A 17,946-nucleotide genomic window follows, 5' to 3' on the forward strand; every position below is an offset into this window, starting at 1 on the left:
AAGATATGTTCTGATGGTGGTGAGAGTGGAGCAGGACCGTCTCCGTGGCGAAATTGGCTTTCGCGATCGGCTGTTAACCGAAAGGTTGGAGGTTCGAGCCCACCCGGTGGTGGTGCGGCGCTTTTTTTCTTTGCGCTGATGGCTTTGAAGATATGGTCTGATGGTGGTGAGAGTGGAGCACGATTGTCTCCGTTGCGGAATTGGCTAGCGCGATCTGCTGTTAACCGAAAGGTTGGAGGCTTGAGCCCACCCGGTGGTGTGTTGCTTTTTTCTTTGCGATGATAGCTTTGAAGATATGTTCTGATGGTGGTGAGAGTGGAGCAACTCTGTTTCCGTGGCGCATTGGGCTAGCGCGATCGGCTGTTAACCGAAAGGTTGGAGTTTTGAGCCCTCCCGGGAGTGGTGTGTTGCTTTTTTTTGCGGTAATGGCTTTGAAGATATGTTCTGATGGTGGTGAGAGTGGAGCAGGACTGTCTTCGTGGCGCTATTGGCTAGCGCGATCGGCTGTTAACCGAAAGGTTGGAGGTTCAAGCCCACCCGGTGGTGGTGCGGCGCTTTTTTTCTTTGCGCTGATGGCTTTGAAGATATGGTCTGATGGTGGTGAGAGTGGAGCACGATTGTCTCCGTTGCGGAATTGGCTAGCGCGATCTGCTGTTAACCGAAAGGTTGGAGGCTTGAGCCCACCCGGTGGTGTGTTGCTTTTTTCTTTGCGATGATAGCTTTGAAGATATGTTCTGATGGTGGTGAGAGTGGAGCAACTCTGTTTCCGTGGCGCATTGGGCTAGCGCAATCGGCTGTTAACCGAAAGGTTGGAGTTTTGAGCCCTCCCGGTGGTGGTGTGTTGCTTTTTTCTTTGCGCTCATAGCTTCGAAGTTATGTTCTGATGGTGGTGAGAGTGGAGCAAGACTGTCTCCGTGGCGCAATGGGCTAGCGCGATCGGCTGTTAACCGAAAGGTTGGAGGTTCTTGCCCACCAGGTGGTGGTGCGGCGCTTTTTTTTTCTTTGGGCTGATAGCTTTGAAGATATGTTCTAATTGTGGTGAGAGTGGAGCAGGACTGTCTCCGTGGCGCAATTGGCTAGCGTGATCGGCTGTTAACCGAAAAGTTGGAGGTTCGAGCCCACCCGGTGGTGGTGCGGTGCTTTTTTTTCTTTGGGCTGATAGCTTTGAAGATATGTTCTGATGGTGGTGAGAGTGGAGCAAGCCTGTCTCCTTGGCGCACAGGGCTAGCGCGATCGGCTGTTAACCGAAAGGTTGCAGGTTCGAGCCCACGCGGTGGTGGTGCAGCGCTTTTTTTTTCTTTGGGGTGATAGCTCTGAAGAAATGTTCTGACGGTGGTGAGAGTGGAGCACGACTGTCTTCGTGGGGCAAATAACTAGCGTGATCGGCTGCTAACCGAAAGGTTCGAGCCCACCCGGTGGTGGTGCGGCGCTTTTTTTGGCCTGATAGCTTTGAAGATATGTTCTTATGGTGGTGAGAGTGGAGCAGGACTGTCTCCGTGGCGCAATTGGCTAGCGCGATCGGCTGTTAACCGAAAGTTGGAGGTTCGAGCCTACCCGGTGGTTGTGCGGCGCTTTTTTTTTCTGTGGGCTGATAGCTTTGAAGATATGTTCTGATGGTGGTGAGAGTGGAGCAGGACTTTCTCCGTGGCGCAATTTGCTAGAGCGATCGGCTGTTAACCAAAAGGTCGGACGTTTGAGCCCACCCGGTGGTGGTGCGGCGCTTTTTTTTCTTTGGGCTGATACCTTTGAAGATATGTTCTGATGGTGGTGAGAGTGGAGCAGGACTGTCTTCGTGGCGCTATTGGCTAGCGCGATCGGCTGTTAACCGAAAGGTTGGAGGTTCAAGCCCAACCGGTGGTGGTGCGGCGCTTTTTTTTCTTTGGGGTGATAGCTCTGAAGAAATGTTCTGACGGTGGTGAGAGTGGAGCACGACTGTCTCCGTGGGGCAATTGGCTAGCACGATCGGCTGTTAACCGAAAGGTGGGGGGTTCGAGCCCACCCGGTGGTGGTGCAGCGCTTTTTTTTCTTTGGGGTGATAGCTCTGAAGAAATGGTCTGACGGTGGTGAGAGTGGAGCAGGACGGTCCCCGTGGCGCAATTGGCTAGCGCGATCGGCTGTTAATCGAAAAGTTGGAGGTTCGAGCCCACCCGGTGGTGGTGCGGCGCTTTTTTTTCTTTGGGCTGATAGCTTTGAAGATATTTTCTAATTGTGGTGGGAGTTGAGCAGGACTTTCTCCGTGGCGCAATTGGCCAGCGCGATCGGCTGTTAACCGAAAAGTTGGAGGTTCGAGCCCTCCCGGGAGTGGTGTTTTGCTTTTTTATTTGCGCTGATAGCTTTGAAGATATGTTCTGATGGTGGTGAGAGTGGAGCAGGACTGTCTCCGTGGCGCAATTGGCTAGCGTGACCGGCTGTTAACCGAAAAGTTGGAGGTTCGAGCCCACCTCGTGGTGGTGCGGCGCTTTTTTTTTCTTTGGGCTGATAGCTTTGAAGATATGTTCTGATGGTGGGGAGAGTGGAGCAGGACTGTCTCCATGGTGCAATTGGCTAGCACGATCGGCTGTTAACCGAAAGGTCGGAGGTTCGAGCCCACCCGGTGGTGGTATGGCGCTTTTTTGTTTCGGCTGATAGCTTTGAAGATATGTTCTGATGGTGGTGAGAGTGGAGCAGGACTGTCTCCGTGGCGCAATTGGCTAGCGCGATCGGCTGTTATCCGAAAGGTTGGAGTTTCGAGCCCACCCAGCGGTGGTGCGGCGCTTTTTTTTCTTTGGGCTGATAGCTTTGAAGATATGTTCTTATGGTGGTGAGAGTAGAGCAGGACTGTCTCCGTGGCGCAATTGGCTAGCGTGATTGGCTGTTAACCAAAAGGTTGGAGGTTCGAGCCCAACCGGTGGTGGTGCGGCGCTTTTTTTTTCTTTGGGGTGATAGTTCTGAAGAAATGTTCTGACGATGGTGAGAGTGGAGCACGACTGTCTCCGTGGGGCAATTGGCTAGCGCGATCGGCTGTTAACCATAAGGTTGGAGGTTCGAGCCCACCCGGCGGTGGTTTGGCGCTTTTTTTTCTTTGCGCTGATAGCTTTGAAGATATGTTCTGATGGTGGTGAGAGTGGAGCACGACTGTCTCCGTGGCGCAATTGGCTAGCGCGATCGGCTGTTAACCGAAAGGTTGGAGGTTCGAGCCCACCTGGTGGTGGTGCGGTGCTTCTTTTTCTTTGGGCTGATAGCTTTGAAGATATGTTCTGATGGTGGTGAGAGGGGAGCAAGACTGTCTCCGTGGCGCAATGGGCTAGCGCGATCAGCTGTTGACCGAAAGGTTCGAGTTTCGAGCCCTCCCGGGAGTGGTGTGTTGCTTTATTTTGCGGTAATGGCTTTGAAGATATGTTCTGATGGTGGTGAGAGTGGAGCACGATTGTCTCCGTGGCGCAATTGGCTAGCGCGATCTGCTGTTAACCAAAGGTTGGAAGTTCGAGCCCACCCGGTGGTTGTGCGGCGCTTTTTTTTCTTTGGGCTGATAGATTTGAAGACATGTTCTAATTGTGGTGAGAGTGGAGCAGGACTGTCTCCGTGGCGCAATTGGCCAGCGCGATCGGCTGTTAACCGAAAAGTTGGAGGTTCGAGCCCTCCCGGGAGTGGTGTTTTGCTTTTTTCTTTGCGCTGATAGCTTTGAAGATATGTTCTGATGGTGTGAGAGTGGAGCACGACTGTCTCCGTGGCGCAATTGGCTAGCGCGATCGGCTGTTAACCGAAAGGTTGGAGGTTCGAGCCCACCCGGTGGTGGTGCGGTGCTTCTTTTTCTTTGGGCTGATAGCTTTGAAGATATGTTCTGATGGTGGTGAGAGGGGAGCAAGACTGTCTCCGTGGCGCAATGGGCTAGCGCGATCAGCTGTGGACCGAAAGGTTGGAGTTTCGAGCCCTCCCGGGAGTGGTGTGTTGCTTTTTTCTTTGCGCTGATAGCTTTGAAAATATGTTCTGATGGTGGTGAGAGTGGAGCAAGCCTGTCTCCTTGGCGCACAGGGCTAGCGCGATCGGCTGTTAACCGAAAGGTTGCAGGTTCGAGCCCACGCGGTGGTGGTGCAGCGCTTTATTTTTCTTTGGGGTGATAGCTCTGAAGAAATGTTCTGACGGTGGTGAGAGTGGAGCACGACTGTCTTCGTGGGGCAATTGGCTAGCGTGATCGGCTGCTAACCGAAAGGTTGGAGGTTCGAGCCCACCCGGTGGTGGCGCGGCGCTTTTTTTGGCCTGATAGCTTTGAAGATATGTTCTGATGGTGGTGAGAGTGGAGCACGATTGTCTCCGTGGCGCAATTGGCTAGCGCGATCTGCTGTTAACCAAAGGTTGGAAGTTCGAGCCCACCCGGTGGTGGTGCGGCGCTTTTTTTTCTTTGGGCTGATAGATTTGAAGACATGTTCTAATTGTGGTGAGAGTGGAGCAGGACTGTCTCCGTGGCGCAATTGGCCAGCGCGATCGGCTGTTAACCGAAAAGTTGGAGGTTCGAGCCCTCCCGGGAGTGGTGTTTTGCTTTTTTCTTTGCGATGATAGCTTTGAAGATATGTTATGATGGTGGTGAGAGTGGAGCAACTCTGTTTCCGTGGCGCATTGGGCTAGCGCGATCGGCTGTTAACCGAAAGGTTGGAGTTTTGAGCCGTCCCGGGAGTGGTGTGTTGCTTTTTTTTGCGGTAATGGCTTTGAAGATATGCTCTGATGGTGGTGAGAGTGGAGCAGGACTGTCTTCGTGGCGCTATTGGCTAGCGCGATCGGCTGTTAACCGAAAGGTTGGAGGTTCAAGCCCAACCGGTGGTGGTGCGGCGCTTTTTTTTCTTTGGGGTGATAGCTCTGAAGAAATGTTCTGACGGTGGTGAGAGTGAAGCACGACTGTCTGCGTGGGGCAATTGGCTAGCACGATCGGCTGTTAACCGAAAGGTGGGGGGTTCGAGCCCACCCGGTGGTGGTGCAGCGCTTTTTTTTTGTTTGGGGTGATAGCTCTGAAGAAATGGTCTGACGGTGGTGAGAGTGGAGCAGGACGGTCCCCGTGGCGCAATTGGCTAGCGCGATCGGCTGTTAACCGAAAGGTTGGAGGTTCGAGCCCACCCGGTGGTGGCGCGGCGCTTTTTTTGGCCTGATAGCTTTGAAGATATGTTCTTATGGTGGTGAGAGTGGAGCAGGACTGTCTCCGTGGCGCAATTGGCTAGCGCGATCGGCTGTTAACCGAAAGTTGGAGGTTCGAGCCTACCCGGTGGTTGTGCGGCGCTTTTTTTTCTGTGGGCTGATAGCTTTGAAGATATGTTCTGATGGTGGTGAGAGTGGAGCAGGACTGTCTCCGTGGCGCAATTTGCTACAGCGATCGGCTGTTAACCAAAAGGTCGGACGTTTGAGCCCACCCGGTGGTGGTGCGGCGCTTTTTTTTCTTTGGGCTGATACCTTTGAAGATATGTTCTTATGGTGGTGAGAGTGGAGCAGGACCGTCTCCGTGGCGAAATTGGCTTTCGCGATCGGCTGTTAACCGAAAGGTTGGAGGTTCGAGCCCACCCGGTGGTGGTGCGGCGCTTTTTTTTCTTTGCGCTGATGGCTTTGAAGATATGGTCTGATGGTGGTGAGAGTGGAGCACGATTGTCTCCGTTGCGGAATTGGCTAGCGCGATCTGCTGTTAACCGAAAGGTTGGAGGCTTGAGCCCACCCGGTGGTGTGTTGCTTTTTTCTTTGCGATGATAGCTTTGAAGATATGTTATGATGGTGGTGAGAGTGGAGCAACTCTGTTTCCGTGCGCGCATTGGGCTAGCGCGATCGGCTGTTAACCGAAAGGTTGGAGTTTTGAGCCCTCCCGGGAGTGGTGTGTTGCTTTTTTTTGCGGTAATGGCTTTGAAGATATGTTCTGATGGTGGTGAGAGTGGAGCAGGACTGTCTTCGTGGCGCTATTGGCTAGCGCGATCGGCTGTTAACCGAAAGGTTGGAGGTTCGAGCCCACCGGTGGTGGTGCGGCGCTTTTTTTTCTTTGGGCTGATAGCTTTGAAGATATTTTCTAATTGTGGTGGGAGTTGAGCAGGACTTTCTCCGTGGCGCAATTGACCAGCGCGATCGGCTGTTAACCGAAAAGTTGGAGGTTCGAGCCCCCCCGGGAGTGGTGTTTTGCTTTTTTATTTGCGCTGATAGCTTTGAAGATATGTTCTGATGGTGGTGAGAGTGGAGCACGACTGTCTCCGTGGCGCAATTGGCTAGCGCGATCGGCTGTTAACCGAAAGGTTGGAGGTTCGAGCCCACCCGGTGGTGGTGCGGTGCTTTTTTTTCTTTGGGCTGATAGCTTTGAAGTTATGTTCTGATGGTGGTGAGAAGGGAGCAAGACTGTCTCCGTGGCGCATTGGGCTAGCGCGATCGGCTGTTGACCGAAAGGTTGGAGTTTCGAGCCCTCCCGGTGGTGGTGTGTTGCTTTTTTCTTTGCGCTGATAGCTTCGAAGTTATGTTCTGATGGTGGTGAGAGTGGAGCAAGACTGTCTCCGTGGCGCAATGGGCTAGCGCGATCGGCTGTTAACCGAAAGGTTGGAGGTTCTTGCCCACCAGGTGGTGGTGCGGCGCTTTTTTTTCTTTGGGCTGATAGCTTTGAAGATATGTTCTAATTGTGGTGAGAGTGGAGCAGGACTGTCTCCGTGGCGCAATTGGCTAGCGTGATCGGCTGTTAACCGAAAAGTTGGAGGTTCGAGCCCACCCGGTGGTGGTGCGGTGCTTTTTTTTCTTTGGGCTGATAGCTTTGAAGATATGTTCTGATGGTGGTGAGAGTGGAGCAAGCCTGTCTCCTTGGCGCACAGGGCTAGCGCGATCGGCTGTTAACCGAAAGGTTGCAGGTTTGAGCCCACGCGGTGGTGGTGCAGCGCTTTTTTTTTCTTTGGGGTGATAGCTCTGAAGAAATGTTCTGACGGTGGTGAGAGTGGAGCACGACTGTCTTCGTGGGGCAATTGGCTAGCGTGATCGGCTGCTAACCGAAAGGTTGGAGGTTCGAGCCCACCCGGTGGTGGTGCGGCGCTTTTTTTGGCCTGATAGCTTTGAAGATATGTTCTTATGGTGGTGAGAGTGGAGCAGGACTGTCTCCGTGGCGCAATTGGCTAGCGCGATCGGCTGTTAACCGAAAGTTGGAGGTTCGAGCCTACCCGGTGGTTGTGCGGCGCTTTTTTTTTCTGTGGGCTGATAGCTTTGAAGATATGTTCTGATGGTGGTGAGAGTGGAGCAGGACTTTCTCCGTGGCGCAATTTGCTAGAGCGATCGGCTGTTAACCAAAAGGTCGGACGTTTGAGCCCACCCGGTGGTGGTGCGGCGCTTTTTTTTCTTTGGGCTGATACCTTTGAAGATATGTTCTGATGGTGGTGAGAGTGGAGCAGGACTGTCTTCGTGGCGCTATTGGCTAGCGCGATCGGCTGTTAACCGAAAGGTTGGAGGTTCAAGCCCAACCGGTGGTGGTGCGGCGCTTTTTTTTCTTTGGGGTGATAGCTCTGAAGAAATGTTCTGACGGTGGTGAGAGTGGAGCACGACTGTCTCCGTGGGGCAATTGGCTAGCACGATCGGCTGTTAACCGAAAGGTGGGGGGTTCGAGCCCACCCGGTGGTGGTGCAGCGCTTTTTTTTCTTTGGGGTGATAGCTCTGAAGAAATGGTCTGACGGTGGTGAGAGTGGAGCAGGACGGTCCCCGTGGCGCAATTGGCTAGCGCGATCGGCTGTTAATCGAAAAGTTGGAGGTTCGAGCCCACCCGGTGGTGGTGCGGCGCTTTTTTTTCTTTGGGCTGATAGCTTTGAAGATATTTTCTAATTGTGGTGGGAGTTGAGCAGGACTTTCTCCGTGGCGCAATTGGCCAGCGCGATCGGCTGTTAACCGAAAAGTTGGAGGTTCGAGCCCTCCCGGGAGTGGTGTTTTGCTTTTTTATTTGCGCTGATAGCTTTGAAGATATGTTCTGATGGTGGTGAGAGTGGAGCAGGACTGTCTCCGTGGCGCAATTGGCTAGCGTGACCGGCTGTTAACCGAAAAGTTGGAGGTTCGAGCCCACCTCGTGGTGGTGCGGCGCTTTTTTTTTCTTTGGGCTGATAGCTTTGAAGATATGTTCTGATGGTGGGGGGAGTGGAGCAGGACTGTCTCCATGGTGCAATTGGCTAGCACGATCGGCTGTTAACCGAAAGGTCGGAGGTTCGAGCCCACCCGGTGGTGGTATGGCGCTTTTTTTGTTTCGGCTGATAGCTTTGAAGATATGTTCTGATGGTGGTGAGAGTGGAGCAGGACTGTCTCCGTGGCGCAATTGGCTAGCGCGATCGGCTGTTATCCGAAAGGTTGGAGTTTCGAGCCCACCCGGCGGTGGTGCGGCGCTTTTTTTTCTTTGGGCTGATAGCTTTGAAGATATGTTCTTATGGTGGTGAGAGTAGAGCAGGACTGTCTCCGTGGCGCAATTGGCTAGCGTGATCGGCTGTTAACCGAAAGGTTGGAGGTTCGAGCCCAACCGGTGGTGGTGCGGCGCTTTTTTTTTCTTTGGGGTGATAGTTCTGAAGAAATGTTCTGACGATGGTGAGAGTGGAGCACGACTGTCTCCGTGGGGCAATTGGCTAGCGCGATCGGCTGTTAACCATAAGGTTGGAGGTTCGAGCCCACCCGGCGGTGGTTTGGCGCTTTTTTTTCTTTGCGCTGATAGCTTTGAAGATATGTTCTGATGGTGGTGAGAGTGGAGCAAGACTGTCTCCGTGGCGCAATTGGCTAGCGCGATCGGCTGTTAACCGAAAGGTTGGAGGTTCGAGCCCACCTGGTGGTGGTGCGGTGCTTCTTTTTCTTTGGGCTGATAGCTTTGAAGATATGTTCTGATGGTGGTGAGAGGGGAGCAAGACTGTCTCCGTGGCGCAATGGGCTAGCGCGATCAGCTGTTGACCGAAAGGTTGGAGTTTCGAGCCCTCCCGGGAGTGGTGTGTTGCTTTATTTTGCGGTAATGGCTTTGAAGATATGTTCTGATGGTGGTGAGAGTGGAGCACGATTGTCTCCGTGGCGCAATTGGCTAGCGCGATCTGCTGTTAACCAAAGGTTGGAAGTTCGAGCCCACCCGGTGGTGGTGCGGCGCTTTTTTTTCTTTGGGTTGATAGATTTGAAGACATGTTCTAATTGTGGTGAGAGTGGAGCAGGACTGTCTCCGTGGCGCAATTGGCCAGCGCGATCGGCTGTTAACCGAAAAGTTGGAGGTTCGAGCCCTCCCTGGAGTGGTGTTTTGCTTTTTTCTTTGCGCTGATAGCTTTGAAGATATGTTCTGATGGTGTGAGAGTGGAGCACGACTGTCTCCGTGGCGCAATTGGCTAGCGCGATCGGCTGTTAACCGAAAGGTTGGAGGTTCGAGCCCACCCGGTGGTGGTGCGGTGCTTCTTTTTCTTTGGGCTGATAGCTTTGAAGATATGTTCTGATGGTGGTGAGAGGGGAGCAAGACTGTCTCCGTGGCGCAATGGGCTAGCGCGATCAGCTGTCGACCGAAAGGTTGGAGTTTCGAGCCCTCCCGGGAGTGGTGTGTTGCTTTTTTCTTTGCGCTGATAGCTTTGAAAATATGTTCTGATGGTGGTGAGAGTGGAGCAAGCCTGTCTCCTTGGCGCACAGGGCTAGCGCGATCGGCTGTTAACCGAAAGGTTGCAGGTTCGAGCCCACGCGGTGGTGGTGCAGCGCTTTTTTTTTCTTTGGGGTGATAGCTCTGAAGAAATGTTCTGACGGTGGTGAGAGTGGAGCACGACTGTCTTCGTGGGGCAATTGGCTAGCGTGATCGGCTGCTAACCGAAAGGTTGGAGGTTCGAGCCCACCCGGTGGTGGCGCGGCGCTTTTTTTTTCTGTGGGCTGATAGCTTTGAAGATATGTTCTGATGGTGGTGAGAGTGGAGCAGGACTGTCTCCGTGGCGCAATTTGCTAGAGCGATCGGCTGTTAACCAAAAGATCGGACGTTTGAGCCCACCCGGTGGTGGTGCGGCGCTTTTTTTTCTTTGGGCTGATACCTTTGAAGATATGTTCTGATGGTGGTGAGAGTGGAGCAGGACCGTCTCCGTGGCGAAATTGGCTTTCGCGATCGGTTGTTAACCGAAAGGTTGGAGGTTCGAGCCCACCCGGTGGTGGTGCGGCGCTTTTTTTTCTTTGCGCTGATGGCTTTGAAGATATGGTCTGATGGTGGTGAGAGTGGAGCACGATTGTCTCCGTTGCGGAATTGGCTAGCGCGATCTGCTGTTAACCGAAAGGTTGGAGGCTTGAGCCCACCCGGTGGTGTGTTGCTTTTTTCTTTGCGATGATAGCTTTGAAGATATGTTATGATGGTGGTGAGAGTGGAGCAACTCTGTTTCCGTGGCGCATTGGGCTAGCGCGATCGGCTGTTAACCGAAAGGTTGGAGTTTTGAGCCCTCCCGGGAGAGGTGTGTTGCTTTTTTTTGCGGTAATGGCTTTGAAGATATGTTCTGATGGTGGTGAGAGTGGAGCAGGACTGTCTTCGTGGCGCTATTGGCTAGCGCGATCGGCTGTTAACCGAAAGGTTGGAGGTTCAAGCCCAACCGGTGGTGGTGCGGCGCTTTTTTTTCTTTGGGGTGATAGCTCTGAAGAAATGTTCTGACGGTGGTGAGAGTGGAGCACGACTGTCTGCGTGGGGCAATTGGCTAGCACGATCGGCTGTTAACCGAAAGGTGGGGGGTTCGAGCCCACCCGGTGGTGGTGCAGCGCTTTTTTTTCTTTGGGGTGATAGCTCTGAAGAAATGGTCTGACGGTGGTGAGAGTGGAGCAGGACGGTCCCCGTGGCGCAATTGGCTAGCGCGATCGGCTGTTAATTGAAAAGTTGGAGGTTCGAGCCCACCCGGTGGTGGTGCGGCGCTTTTTTTTCTTTGGGCTGATAGCTTTGAAGATATTTTCTAATTGTGGTGGGAGTTGAGCAGGACTTTCTCCGTGGCGCAATTGACCAGCGCGATCGGCTGTTAACCGAAAAGTTGGAGGTTCGAGCCCTCCCGGGAGTGGTGTTTTGCTTTTTTATTTGCGCTGATAGCTTTGAAGATATGTTCTGATGGTGGTGAGAGTGGAGCACGACTGTCTCCGTGGCGCAATTGGCTAGCGCGATCGGCTGTTAACCGAAAGGTTGGAGGTTCGAGCCCACCCGGTGGTGGTGCGGTGCTTTTTTTTCTTTGGGCTGATAGCTTTGAAGTTATGTTCTGATGGTGGTGAGAAGGGAGCAAGACTGTCTCCGTGGCGCATTGGGCTAGCGCGATCGGCTGTTGACCGAAAGGTTGGAGTTTCGAGCCCTCCCGGTGGTGGTGTGTTGCTTTTTTCTTTGCGCTGATAGCTTCGAAGTTATGTTCTGATGGTGGTGAGAGTGGAGCAAGACTGTCTCCGTGGCGCAATGGGCTAGCGCGATCGGCTGTTAACCGAAAGGTTGGAGGTTCTTGCCCACCAGGTGGTGGCGCGGCGCTTTTTTTTCTTTGGGCTGATAGCTTTGAAGATATGTTCTAATTGTGGTGAGAGTGGAGCAGGACTGTCTCCGTGGCGCAATTGGCTAGCGTGATCGGCTGTTAACCGAAAAGTTGGAGGTTCGAGCCCACCCGGTGGTGGTGCGGTGCTTTTTTTTCTTTGGGCTGATAGCTTTGAAGATATGTTCTGATGGTGGTGAGAGTGGAGCAAGCCTGTCTCCTTGGCGCACAGGGCTAGCGCGATCGGCTGTTAACCGAAAGGTTGCAGGTTCGAGCCCACGCGGTGGTGGTGCAGCGCTTTTTTTTTCTTTGGGGTGATAGCTCTGAAGAAATGTTCTGACGGTGGTGAGAGTGGAGCACGACTGTCTTCGTGGGGCAATTGGCTAGCGTGATCGGCTGCTAACCGAAAGGTTGGAGGTTCGAGCCCACCCGGTGGTGGTGCGGCGCTTTTTTTGGCCTGATAGCTTTGAAGATATGTTCTTATGGTGGTGAGAGTGGAGCAGGACTGTCTCCGTGGCGCAATTGGCTAGCGCGATCGGCTGTTAACCGAAAGTTGGAGGTTCGAGCCTACCCGGTGTTTGTGCGGCGCTTTTTTTTCTGTGGGCTGATAGCTTTGAAGATATGTTCTGATGGTGGTGAGAGTGGAGCAGGACTTTCTCCGTGGCGCAATTTGCTAGAGCGATCGGCTGTTAACCAAAAGGTCGGACGTTTGAGCCCACCCGGTGGTGGTGCGGCGCTTTTTTTTCTTTGGGCTGATACCTTTGAAGATATGTTCTGATGGTGGTGAGAGTGGAGCAGGACTGTCTTCGTGGCGCTATTGGCTAGCGCGATCGGCTGTTAACCGAAAGGTTGGAGGTTCAAGCCCAACCGGTGGTGGTGCGGCGCTTTTTTTTCTTTGGGGTGATAGCTCTGAAGAAATGTTCTGACGGTGGTGAGAGTGGAGCACGACTGTCTCCGTGGGGCAATTGGCTAGCACGATCGGCTGTTAACCGAAAGGTGGGGGGTTCGAGCCCACCCGGTGGTGGTGCAGCGCTTTTTTTTCTTTGGGGTGATAGCTCTGAAGAAATGGTCTGACGGTGGTGAGTGTGGAGCAGGACGGTCCCCGTGGCGCAATTGGCTAGCGCGATCGGCTGTTAATCGAAAAGTTGGAGGTTCGAGCCCACCCGGTGGTGGTGCGGCGCTTTTTTTTCTTTGGGCTGATAGCTTTGAAGATATTTTCTAATTGTGGTGGGAGTTGAGCAGGACTTTCTCCGTGGCGCAATTGGCCAGCGCGATCGGCTGTTAACCGAAAAGTTGGAGGTTCGAGCCCTCCCGGGAGTGGTGTTTTGCTTTTTTATTTGCGCTGATAGCTTTAAAGATATGTTCTGATGGTGGTGAGAGTGGAGCACGACTGTCTCCGTGGCGCAATTGGCTAGCGCGATCGGCTGTTAACCGAAAGGTTGGAGGTTCGAGCCCACCCGGTGGTGGTGCGGTGCTTTTTTTTCTTTGGGCTGATAGCTTTGAAGTTATGTTCTGATGGTGGTGAGAAGGGAGCAAGACTGTCTCCGTGGCGCATTGGGCTAGCGCGATCGGCTGTTGACCGAAAGGTTGGAGTTTCGAGCCCTCCCGGTAGTGGTGTGTTGCTTTTTTCTTTGCGCTGATAGCTTCGAAGTTATGTTCTGATGGTGGTGAGAGTGGAGCAAGACTGTCTCCGTGGCGCAATGGGCTAGCGCGATCGGCTGTTAACCGAAAGGTTGGAGGTTCGAGCCCACCTGGTGGTGGTGCAGCGCTTTTTTTTCTTTGCGCTGATAGCTTTGAAGATATGTTCTGATGATGGTGAGAGTGGAGCACGACTGCCTCCGTTGCGCAATGGGCTAGCGCGATCGGCTGTTAACCATAAGGTTGGAGGTTCGAGCCCACCCGGTGGTGGTGTAGCGCTTTTTTTTCTTTGGGCTGATAGCTCTGAAGAAATGTTCTGACGGTGGTGAGAGTGGAGCAGGACAGTCTGCGTAGCGCAATTGGCTAGTGCGATCGGCTGTTAACCGAAAAGTTGGAGGTTCGAGCTCTCCCGGTGGTGGTGCGGCGCTTTTTTTTCTGTGGGCTGATAGCTTTGAAGTTATGTTCTGATGGTTGTGAGAGTAGAGTAAGACTGTCTCCGTGGCGCAATTGGCTAGCGTGATCGGCTGTTAACCGGAAAGTTTGACGTTCAAGCCCTCCCGGGAGTGGTGTTTTGCTTTTTTCTTTGCGTTAATAGCTTTGAAGATATGTTCTGATGGTGGTGAAAGTGGAGCAGGACTGTCTTCGTGGAGCAATTGGCTAGCGCGATCGGCTGTTAACCGAAAGGTCAGAGGTTCGAGCCAAACCGGTGGTGGTGCGGCGCTTTTTTTTTCTTTGGGGTGATAGCTCTGAAGAAATGTTCTGACGATGGTGAGAGTGGAGCACGACTGTCTCCGTGGGGCAATTGGCTAGCGCGATCGGCTGTTACCTGAAAGGTTGGAGGTTCGAGCCCACCCGGTGTAGGTGCAGCGCTTTTTTTTCTTTGGGCTGATAGCTCTGAAGAAATGTTCTGACGGTGGTAAGAGTGGAGCAGGACTGTCTCCGTGGCGCAATTGACTAGCGTGATTGGCTGTTAACCGGAAAGTTGGAGGTTCTTGCCCACCAGGTGGTGGTGCGGCGCTTTTTTTTCTTTGGGCTGATAGCTTTGAAGATATGTTCTAATTGTGGTGAGAGTGGAGCAGGGCTGTCTCCGTGGCGCAATTGGCTAGCGTGATCGGCTGTTAACCGAAAAGTTGAAGGTTCGAGCCCACCCGGTGGTGGTGCGGTGCTTTTTTTTCTTTGGGCTGATAGCTTTGAAGATATGTTCTGATGGTGGTGAGAGTGGAGCAAGCCTGTCTCCTTGGCGCACAGGGCTAGCGCGATCGGCTGTTAACCGAAAGGTTGCAGGTTCGAGCCCACGGGGTGGTGGTGCAGCGCTTTTTTTTTCTTTGCGGTGATAGCTCTGAAGAAATGTTCTGACGGTGGTGAGAGTGGAGCACGACTGTCTTCGTGGGGCAATTGGCTAGCGTGATCGGCTGCAAACCGAAAGGTTGGAGGTTCGAGCCCACCCGGTGGTGGTGCGGCGCTTTTTTTGGCCTGATAGCTTTGAAGATATGTTCTTATGGTGGTGAGAGTGGAGCAGGACTGTCTCCGTGGCGCAATTGGCTAGCGCGATCGGCTGTTAACCGAAAGTTGGAGGTTCGAGCCTACCCGGTGGTTGTGCGGCGCTTTTTTTTTCTGTGGGCTGATAGCTTTGAAGATATGTTCTGATGGTGGTGAGAGTGGAGAAAGACTGTCTCCGTGGCGCAATTGGCTAGCGTGATCGGCTGTTAACCGGAAAGTTTGACGTTCAAGCCCTCCCGGGAGTGGTGTTTTGCTTTTTTCTTTGCGGTAATAGCTTTGAAGATATGTTCTGATGGTGGTGAAAGTGGAGCAGGACTGTCTTCGTGGAGCAATTGGCTAGCGCGATCGGCTGTTAACCGAAAGGTCAGAGGTTCGAGCCAAACCGGTGGTGGTGCGGCGCTTTTTTTTTCTTTGGGGTGATAGCTCTGAAGAAATGTTCTGACGATGGTGAGAGTGGAGCACGACTGTCTCCGTGGGGCAATTGGCTAGCGCGATCGGCTGTTAACTGAAAGGTTGGAGGTTCGAGCCCACCCGGTGTAGGTGCAGCGCTTTTTTTTCTTTGGGCTGATAGCTCTGAAGAAATGTTCTGACGGTGGTGAGAGTGGAGCAGGACTGTCTCCGTGGCGCAATTGGCTAGCGTGATTGGCTGTTAACCGGAAAGTTGGAGGTTCTTGCCCACCAGGTGGTGGTGCGGCGCTTTTTTTTCTTTGGGCTGATAGCTTTGAAGATATGTTCTAATTGTGGTGAGAGTGGAGCAGGACTGTCTCCGTGGCGCAATTGGCTAGCGCGATCGGCTGTTAACCGAAAAGTTGAAGGTTCGAGCCCACCCGGTGGTGGTGCGGTGCTTTTTTTTCTTTGGGCTGATAGCTTTGAAGATATGTTCTGATGGTGGTGAGAGTGGAGCAAGCCTGTCTCCTTGGCGCACAGGGCTAGCGCGATCGGCTGTTAACCGAAAGGTTGCAGGTTCGAGCCCACGCGGTGGTGGTGCAGCGCTTTTTTTTCTTTGGGGTGATAGCTCTGAAGAAATGTTCTGACGGTGGTGAGAGTGGAGCACGACTGTCTTCGTGGGGCAATTGGCTAGCGTGATCGGCTGCTAACCGAAAGGTTGGAGGTTCGAGCCCACCTGGTGGTGGTGCGGCGCTTTTTTTGGCCTGATAGCTTTGAAGATATGTTCTTATGGTGGTGAGAGTGGAGCAGGACTGTCTCCGTGGCGCAATTGGCTAGCGCGATCGGCTGTTAACCGAAAGTTGGAGGTTCGAGCCTACCCGGTGGTTGTGCGGCGCTTTTTTTTTCTGTGGGCTGATAGCTTTGAAGATATGTTCTGATGGTGGTGAGAGTGGAGCAGGACTGTCTCCGTGGCGCAATTTGCTAGAGCGATCGGCTGTTAACCGGAAAGTTTGACGTTCAAGCCCTCCCGGGAGTGGTGTTTTGCTTTTTTCTTTGCGGTAATAGCTTTGAAGATATGTTCTGATGGTGGTGAAAGTGGAGCAGGACTGTCTTCGTGGAGCAATTGGCTAGCGCGATCGGCTGTTAACCGAAAGGTCAGAGGTTCGAGCCACACCGGTGGTGGTGCGGCGCTTTTTTTTTCTTTGGGGTGATAGCTCTGAAGAAATGTTCTGACGATGGTGAGAGTGGAGCACGACTGTCTCCGTGGGGCAATTGGCTAGCGCGATCGGCTGTTAACTGAAAGGTTGGAGGTTCGAGCCCACCCGGTGTAGGTGCAGCGCTTTTTTTTCTTTGGGCTGATAGCTCTGAAGAAATGTTCTGACGGTGGTGAGAGTGGAGCAGGACTGTCTCCGTGGCGCAATTGGCTAGCGTGATTGGCTGTTAACCGGAAAGTTGGAGGTTCTTGCCCACCAGGTGGTGGTGCGGCGCTTTTTTTTCTTTGGGCTGATAGCTTTGAAGATATGTTCTAATTTTGGTGAGAGTGGAGCAGGACTGTCTCCGTGGCGCAATTGGCTAGCGTGATTGGCTGTTAACCGAAAAGTTGAAGGTTCGAGCCCACCCGGTGGTGGTGCGGTGCTTTTTTTTCTTTGGGCTGATAGCTTTGAAGATATGTTCTGATGGTGGTGAGAGTGGAGCAAGCCTGTCTCCTTGGCGCACAGGGCTAGCGCGATCGGCTGTTAACCGAAAGGTTGCAGGTTCGAGCCCACCCGGTGGTGGTGCAGCGCTTTTTTTTTCTTTGGGGTGATAGCTCTGAAGAAATGTTCTGACGGTGGTGAGAGTGGAGCACGACTGTCTTCGTGGGGCAATTGGCTAGCGTGATCGGCTGCTAACCGAAAGGTTGGAGGTTCGAGCCCACCCGGTGGTGGTGCGGCGCTTTTTTTGGCCTGATAGCTTTGAAGATATGTTCTTATGGTGGTGAGAGTGGAGCAGGACTGTCTCCGTGGCGCAATTGGCTAGCGCGATCGGCTGTTAACCGAAAGTTGGAGGTTCGAGCCTACCCGGTGGTTGCGCGGCGCTTTTTTTTTCTGTGGGCTGATAGCTTTGAAGATATGTTCTGATGGTGGTGAGAGTGGAGCAGGACCGTCTCCGTGGCGAAATTGGCTTTAGCGATCGGCTGTTAACCGAAAGGTTGGAGGTTCGAGCCCACCCGGTGGTGGTGCGGCGCTTTTTTTTCTTTGCGCTGATGGCTTTGAAGATATGGTCTGATGGTGGTGAGAGTGGAGCACGATTGTCTCCGTTGCGGAATTGGCTAGCGCGATCTGCTGTTAACCGAAAGGTTGGAGGCTTGAGCCCACCCGGTGGTGTGTTGCTTTTTTCTTTGCGATGATAGCTTTGAAGATATGTTCTGATGGTGGTGAGAGTGGAGCAACTCTGTTCCCGTGGCGCATTGGGCTAGCGCGATCGGCTGTTAACCGAAAGGTTGGAGTTTTGAGCCCTCCCGGGAGTGGTGTGTTGCTTTTTTTTGCGGTAATGGCTTTGAAGATAAGTTCTGATGGTGGTGAGAGTGGAGCAGGACTGTCTTCGTGGCGCTATTGGCTAGCGCGATCGGCTGTTAACCGAAAGGTTGGAGGTTCAAGCCCAACCGGTGGTGGTGCGGCGCTTTTTTTTCTTTGGGGTGATAGCTCTGAAGAAATGTTCTGACGGTGGTGAGAGTGGAGCACGACTGTCTCCGTGGGGCAATTGGCTAGCACGATCGGCTGTTAACCGAAAGGTGGGGGGTTCGAGCCCACCCGGTGGTGGTGCAGCGCTTTTTTTTCTTTGGGGTGATAGCTCTGAAGAAATGGTCTGACGGTGGTGAGAGTGGAGCAGGACGGTCCCCGTGGCGCAATTGGCTAGCGCGATCGGCTGTTATTCGAAAAGTTGGAGGTTCGAGCCCACCCGGTGGTGGTGCGGCGCTTTTTTTTCTTTGGGCTGATAGCTTTGAAGATATTTTCTAATTGTG

Source organism: Rhipicephalus microplus, unplaced genomic scaffold, assembly GCF_043290135.1.
Source record: "Rhipicephalus microplus isolate Deutch F79 unplaced genomic scaffold, USDA_Rmic scaffold_14, whole genome shotgun sequence".
Classification (NCBI taxonomy): Eukaryota; Metazoa; Arthropoda; class Arachnida; order Ixodida; family Ixodidae; genus Rhipicephalus; species Rhipicephalus microplus.